We start from the raw sequence: 8,459 nt of genomic DNA, 5'->3' as shown, positions 1-8,459 counted from the left end.
TTCTACTGTGAATTGGATTTTATTGTGTATTTTATTAAGTTCTTTGGCTAGATTATTTATGTCTTCTGTTGCTCCATTGAACAGAATGAATGTGTCATCAACATAGCGTTTGTAATAAAGCAGCTTATCTTTTAGTTGTGTTTGGGACCTGAAAAAGTTATTTTCAAGGTTATTGATATATATGTCTGCTAGCAAGCCTGCAAGACTACTACCCATTGCCAGTCCATCTTCCTGAATGTAAAACTTGTTGTTGAACAGGAAGTAGTTGTGTGACAATATGAGTTCCAGGATCTCTATGAGTTCATAGATTTCAGCTCTCCCCATTGTCCCATGTTTCAGTAAGTTATTTCTTATTAAACTAATTGTTTCCTTGATGGGTATGTTTGTATATAGGTTTACTATGTCAAGAGATGCAAATTTAGCTGTGACTGGGATGGGGATATCTTTTATACTATTGATGAGCTCATAACTGTTTTTAATGGAGTAGTTATTTTCAAATACATATGCCTTGCGGATAATATCGTTAAGTTTTTTGGTGATTTTATAGCTTGGGCTATTAATAGAGTTCACAAAGGGATGTATCGGACATTCTGGTTTGTGGATCTTAGGCTGTGATCTCAGTTTTGGTGCTGAAGGGTTCATTACTATACAGTGCTTTGCTTCTAATGGTGTCAACAAGAAGTTGCAGTTTTTAAGTAATTTTTTAATTTTATCATGGAATTTGGGAGTAGGGTCATATGCTATTTCCTTTATATTATTCTTTCTGAAGAATTCACAAGTGTTGCTAATATAGTCTGATTCATACATGACAACAGCTGTGTTACCTTTGTCTGCTCTGACAATGAGGGCATTTTCAACTGAAAGTTTCTTATTTATGTCACATAATATCTTATGTTCAGTATTCATCTTATTGTACATTTTGTTCTGGTGAATGTTTCTCATAATGATGTTGTTTGCCTTATGAGCTACAGCATTTTGTTCATTGTGTTTTAGTTTAGCTGCTGTACATGCAATTTTTGTGTTAAATATGAGGTCTTTAATGTTGCTTTTATTTAGTGAGGGGGCAATGTCGTGCTTAAGGCCTTTGTTTAACAGCTTTAATTCATTACTACTGAAGCATATTTCTGTAGTATTTATCACTTTATAAAAAACTTATGTTCTGTTTCAGAAGAGATACTGGGGGACCTCACTGCATTCTTTGAAATTAGAACATTTATCTTTTTCTCGTGTCTATGTGAGATGATAATACGTTCTTTGTTTACATATATATTGACATAGTCTAGGAAGACCATGAAGACATGAGCAACAAGTTTATGGCTAAGGTCTAAGGGAATATTATACTGCTTTGAATTGAGCAGATCTTTCTTTTTGTAAAGAGACCTGATTTCAGTTTTTAAACAAGCTCACTTGCAACTCATGTCCAAGCTTCTACATTGGACAAACTGGTAGAAGCTTCACAACAAGATTTAAAGAACACATGGATGCACTCCGTCTTAACAACCTGAACAAGTCCAGCTTTGCCTCACATCTTGCCCAACACAATCATTCTGCAAACAACATAGAACAGAATCTCCGAATACTACATTTTGCCAACAAAGGCACAATACTTGACCTTCTTGAAGAAATTGAAATATTTGTCTACACAAATACAGCACCTGACTACCTACTCAATGATCAAACTGAACTGAGAAACAAATTTTTCCTTCAGAACTTTGAAGATCTACTAGTTCAAAACAAGTAACCAGCCAATAAAACCTACACCAGCTCCCCAACCCCCCCCCCTCCCAATGAGCCACCCCCCCCCCCTCTCCTTACATCCTAACCACACTGGTGTCAATGTAATATACTACCACAGAATAAGACATGTACCATATCTCTAAATATTAAAGCCCTCCATTGCTAACATAAATCAGTACTTTATACATATTAATTCTAGCTGGAAAAAACGTAAGCTGCCTTTACCAATATCCCAGATCACTCTAATGTTAGAATAAAAATAAGTCAACAGTTAAAGAATTTTTGTTCATGGTTTTTTAAAATATTAAATGTGCAGCCATTCAAACAGCTTTAATCCATTACAATCACTTTAACTCTTATACATATACCTTTAGCTAAAATAAACAGAATCTTCTCTTGATAATACTCCAGATCACGTTAACGTAACAACAGAAATAAGCCAACAGTTCATCTGAAGATTTGTTATTAATTTAAATATACAGGTCCTAGTCATACAGACAGCTGCACCTCACTGCAGATACAATAACTCTGTATTATTGATTCCTTGGGATTCATGTTAGTGCCAAACATGATAATTGCTTAAAAAAAACTACCTGTAACATACAAATAGAAATAACATAACAGATCACCTGAAATTTATTCTTGTAGTAATTTATTATTATTTTCTCTAGTGCTCTCATGTTATCACCATTCTGATGAAAAAACGTGCCCTTATATCGACTTTAACACATGTAAAGAATAACAAATTACATCTCTGTACAAAGTAGGCTTATGCCATATCTCTCTGTCAAGATCTTTGTTATAAGCAACAGTTGTAAAGCGCATGCTGGATGCTGGTAAAGTGTCACTGGTAAAGTGTGAACTAATATAGTTCGTGTGAAAGTGTTCTGGACATCAAAATGTAGGCAGACAGATACGAAAAAAGCCGCCTATACTGTCGCAGTAAGTAAAAACTAAATTCACATCCATATCGACAGATAATCTATAGTCATGGCGATACATTAAAGTGTGACCCATCTTTCTCCCATAGAACCAGCACCCAGCATTATGCTACTACCAGTAATGATGTAACTTCCCGGATTCTCCCGAAATCATCTGAAGATGAACCTGAAAGGGTTCGAAAACCGGTTAATGTAATAAAGCATTATTAATGAAAAAAGTGACTGGTTGCAGATGTGTATAATTTATTTACATTAATATACAGTCACGGTTCTAAAATATCCGTAATGGATAAGCATAATAAGTTTCTTTAATACTTTGTTCGTGTAAAGGAACTTCGAATTTTTATATATTGTAAAAATTTTCTCATTCCATTGCGACATGCTGTTACAGAAATCGGTTCAAAAGTGTTTCAGAACGAAAACAGTCTCGGTTGCGAAATTATTTAATGTCAATGATGCGTTTCACCCTTTTGGGGCATCACTTGGATACGTGACCCATCAGTCATAAAAAGACATATAATGTAAAATACACACACACACACATACACACACACACACACACACACACACACACACACACATATATATATATATATATATAAACACACACATATCTATATAACACCCCCATTCCCATACTAAGCCCCGATCAGCGCGATTTCTATTGTTCACCTCCTACGACTGCACAAAAGTTTGCGACTGCACGAATTATTTTCCACTTCCGATGTTTATTTTTTCTTCATTGAGTGGCTTTCTTATGGCACCGGCTTAGGAGAGCACTTACAAATTGTAAAACTGACGATTGCATGAATTTTACCCAGCAGTTCTGAAAATTTTAACAGCATAAAATAAAGAATTACACTGTATTCGTTGAGCCTTCTAACCAGGAGACTACCGTGCTTGTATGGGTTAAGTTTCGATCAAATTGGCAACATAGTTAGTTTTAGCGTGACGTTAAGAAAAGTATTTTTTCTTTTATTACCCTCATGGACAAGTGTAACTCAATAAAATTATCGATCTAGTCGACTATGCTCGTGGCTTAATAGCCCAATCAATAGAGACCAAAAGAGGTCCAAGATCGGGAATAGCTGGTGTAGTCTGAAATTTTTGTGCTGTGCAAGGAGGGAGTGACAGGAACAACAGAATAGAAATCCTGAGTGGTAAGGAATGAGTGGGATTGGTGGTGCGTTTCAAGATCACTTTTGTACATTTTGCTTCAATAATTCGAAAACTGTGACTTCCAGCGAAAATGTATCCTAGTACAAAATTTAACTATATTAAATTTCTTTAAAAAAAGGTCCCATTCACTTTGTCCGTAGGACTAATAGTTCGGGCCGTTGCGATCGGAATAATATGAAAAGCTCGCGCGTGGTTGTTGAGGGCCAGCAATTACATTGCGGATTGTGTAATACATCGGCGGAGGCAGCTGAATCACCCCAGCAACGCAGCTTGCTTGGATAATTTCAGGTCTCATCGTGCAAATGGATTTATTGGGTTACTTCCATGTCATCCTTGTAATGTTGACTGGTGTAATTTAAGTGAAAAAAGCTTCTGTTTTGGGTTATTCGGGTAAAGTGAGCCAATGACCAGGATTCGAACCTCCCGAAAACATTTTCAAATGGAGACGAACTGACTCTCAGCTAGGACTGAACGGAAACGACCCTCGTCTGCCGAGTTTCACACGTTGTTGCAGAGGCACGCCTACCGGACTGCAGATTTCGTGGCTGGCCGGGGTGGCCGAGCGGTTCTAGGCGCTACAGTCTGGAACCGCGTGTCTGCTGCGGTCGCAGGTTCGAATCCTGCCTCGAGCATGGATGTGTGTGATCTCCTTAGGTTAGTTATGTTTAAGTAGTTCCAAGTTCTAGGGGACTGATGACCTCTGAACTTAAGTCCCATAGTGCTCAGAGGCATTTGAACCATTTTGCAGAATTCGTGTGTCTGTAGTTGCATGTAGCGTTGCGTTCCGACCAGTACAGATTGCAAATGTGGCATGTACTCCAGATGAAATGAAATGATCGTGTGGCATTGTTGGCCGAGAGGCCACATTCGGGGGAGTTCAGCCACCATATTGCAAGTCCTTTTTTTAGTTGACGCCACTTCGGCGACTTCTGAGTCAATGATGATGAAAATGAGGATGAAGGACACACAACTCCCCGTCCCATCCCGGGAATCGAACCCGGGTCCCATGTGTGGTGTGGCGGAAACGCTACCGCCACGGTACGGAGGCGAACAGTACTCCAGATGACGTCCTCTCAACCTCGAGGCACCACATTTCACGCCCTCTTTCCGAGACAAATAGTAAAATCCTGCTTCGATTAAGATATGGAGGAGAGGCAAGGAGGTGTTGGGAATTATGTACATAATTCAGGCAGTGTACTGCTGAACGGCTTAATGTTTCAAGGACGACAGAGTCATTGGAAATGGAGCACATGCTCTAATTGGCAATGAAAGGATAAGGTAGTCGGCACAGCCCAGTCACAGGAAACATCCCAACATTCACCTTAAGCGATTTCAGGAAATAACGGGAGACCTAAATCAGGATGGCACCACCCTGCCCGGACAATGTACAGCAGTCATGTTCATTTTATGCTTGTAACTGAGCTGGAAACCGCGAGCTGGGGTACTGGAACTGTCTTCCTACATCTCAATCAGGGCTATGCGAGGAAGAAACAGCGAAACAACTGAGGTCTATATTTCAGCACGTTCAACAGAGATAAAACCGCCTCCAGGCCAAGAAAATGGTGTCATTTCCGGTGTACTACGTGCCGTTCAAACAAACCAACGTTATATAGCAACTGCTAAAACCATACTACTTCCAGTCGCTCTTGTCGAGGGTTATTGTGCTGTTTAATCAATGGTCCGGCAGCGGCCTTGCCGCAGTGGATACACCGGTTCCCGTCAGATCACCGAAGTTAAGCGCTGTTGGGCGTGGCCGGCACTTGGATGGGTGACCATCCGGGCCGCCGTCCGCCGTTGCCATTTTTCGGGGTGCACTCAGCCTCGTGATGCCAATTGAGGAGCTACTCGACCGACTAGTAGCGGCTCCGGTCAAAGAAATCCGTCAAACGACCGGGAGAGCGATGTGCTGACCACACGCCCCTCCTATCCGCATCCTCAGCTGAGGATGACACGGCGGTCGGATGGTCCCGATTGGCCACTTGTGGCCTGAAGATGGGGTGCTTTTTTTCTCAATCTATGGTCCAGTGACATTAATGTGACCACCTGTCTAAAGTCTCAAAAAACACTGTTCGCCGCGCAGACTGCTGCGGTAAGTTCAGGAAGAGAGTCAGTGAGGTTCTGGAAGGTACGGAGAGAGATGTGGAGCCACGTCACTGCCGTGGCCAGCTGCGCTAAATTTCACTGTTGAAGATCCATGGAGCAATCAGCCCAATCGAGGTGGTCCCACAGATTCTCAGTTGGGTTTAAATCCTTGCAGGTTGGTAAGGAGCACAGTGAACTCGTCTTGGTGGTCTGCACCTACACTGCGACCTGGGTGATAAATGACATTGTCATCCTGGTGAATGCTATCCTGCCCAGGAAAAAGAGTCTGCTTGTAGGAGCGGATATGGTCCTTGAGAATAGATGCATACTTATGTTAATCAATTGTGCCTTTCAAAAAGACGAGATCACCCAGGGGGGGCATGTCACGAAAACATTCTCCAGACCAATACGGTCCCTCCTCCTGCCTGTAAACTTCCGACGGTTTCTGCACTCCAGTTGCGGTACTGGCGTGCAGAGTTCATCCTTCGTCGCCGATGGACAGCACTCAGCACGGGTGCATGGACCAGGCGCCTGCAGCGGTGGCCCATACGGAGCACCGTTCGCTCAACAGTCGTTGAGGAGACACTGTTGATAGCGCCGTGATTCATCGGGGCGCTCAGTTGCTCAGAAGTTGCATGTCTGTTCGCCCGTACACATCTCCGCAGCCGTCGTTCGTCATCTATGGATCGTGGTCCACCACAATTATCTTGGCGCCTGTTTTGGATAGCGCCATATTGTCGTGCACGGCATAGTTTAACCAGGAAGCACAGTGGGCCAGTGGATAGAATAGAGAAAGGGCTGCGAGATCCGACTCCAGTCTCGCGAAATGTACGAGGGCTATTCGGAAAGTAAGGTCTGATCGAGTGTGAAATGGAAACTACAGTGAGAATCTGATGAAACTTTGCACAGATGTGTTGGGCATGTGTCTAGTGTGACCGTCGATCACGTCACGTCGTTCTTTCCAGTTCTGAGCGCACGCTGAGCACGTAGAGATGCCTAGAAGAAAGTGTCTCCCGCCAAATACACTATGTGATCAAAAGCATCGGGACAGCTGGCTGAAACTGACTTACAAGTTCGTGGCGCACTCAATTGTTAATGCTGGAATTCAATACGGTGTTGGCCCACCCTTAGTCTTGATGACAGCTTCCACTCTCGCAGGTATACGTTCAATCAGGTGCTCGAAGGTTTCTTGCGGAATGGTGGCCCATTCTTTACGGCGTGCTGACGAGGGGTACCGATGTCGGTCGGTAAGGCCTGGCACGAAATCGGGGTTCCAAAACATCCCAAGGTGTTGTACAGGATTCAGGTCAGGAGTCTGTGCAAGCCAGTCCATTACAGGGATATTATTGTCGTGAAATCACTCAGCCACACGCCGTGCATTATGAGCAGGTGCTCGATCGTGTTGAAAGATGCAATAACCATCCCCGAATTGCTCTTCAGCAGTGGGAAGGAAGAAGGTACTTAAAACATCAGTGTAGGCCTGTCCTGTGATAGTCCCCATCATCAAAAACACGACCACACCATAACACCACCGGCTCTGAAGTTTACTGCTGTACTACACACTCAACCAGATGACGTTCACCGGGCATTCGCCATACCCACACCATGCCATCGGATCGCCATATTGTGTACCGTGATCCGCCACTCCACACAACGTTTTTCCACTATTCAGTCGTCCAATGTCTACGCTGCTTACACCAAGCGAGGCGTCGTTTGGCGTTTACCAACGTGATGTGTGGCTTATGAGCAGTCGCTCGACCATGAAAGCCAAGTTTTCTCACCTTCCGCCAAACTATCGCAGTACTTGCAGTGGAATTCCTGTGTGGTGGTCTGGATAGATGTCTGCCTGTTACACTTTACGACCCTCTTCAACTGTGGACGGTCACTGTCAGTCAACAGACGAGGTCGGCCTGTACGCTTTTGTGCTGTACATGTCCCTTCACGCTTCCACTTCAATATCATATCGGAAACAGTGGACCTAGGGATGTTTAGGAGTGTGCAAATCTCGAGTACAGACGCATGACACAAGAGGCACCCAGTCACCTGACCACGTTGCTCGGATCGCCCCATTCCGCTCTCTCACGATGTATAATGACTACTGAGCTCGCTGGTAGTGGGTGGCCAACTTCGTGCCAGGCCTCACCGACCGACATCGATACTCCTTGTCAGTACTCCGTGAAGAATAGGGTGCCATTCGCCAGGAAAGCTTCCTGCACCTCACTGAACGTATGCCTGCGAGAGTGGAAGCTGCCATCAAGGCTAAGAGTGGGCGAACACCATATTGAATTCCAGCATTAACAATGGAGGGCGCCACGAACTTGTAAGTCATTTTCAGCCAGGTGTCCCGATACTTTTGATCACATAGCGTAGTGTATGAGAGCCTGGTGCGAGATTTCGTCTGGTCTCATGCAACCCACATAACATAGCTGTCATGTGTTTCCTTATTTATGAAAACTGTCAACCACACACTGCAGGGGCAATGAAGATCCTCCTGCTACGTTTTCGATGGGAAGTGTTTGA

At 43.4% G+C, this 8,459-nt stretch overlaps 1 pseudogene; it reads left to right on the top strand.

Annotated features, from left to right (window-relative positions):
- Nucleotides 1–5,539: 5,539 nt before the first annotated feature.
- On the top strand, nucleotides 5,540–5,657 carry LOC124717404 (annotated as a pseudogene).
- Nucleotides 5,658–8,459: the final 2,802 nt, after the last annotated feature.

Source organism: Schistocerca piceifrons, chromosome 9, assembly GCF_021461385.2.
Source record: "Schistocerca piceifrons isolate TAMUIC-IGC-003096 chromosome 9, iqSchPice1.1, whole genome shotgun sequence".
In the NCBI taxonomy this organism is placed as follows: domain Eukaryota; kingdom Metazoa; phylum Arthropoda; class Insecta; order Orthoptera; family Acrididae; genus Schistocerca; species Schistocerca piceifrons.
This window is presented reverse-complemented; position numbering and strand designations above follow the sequence as displayed.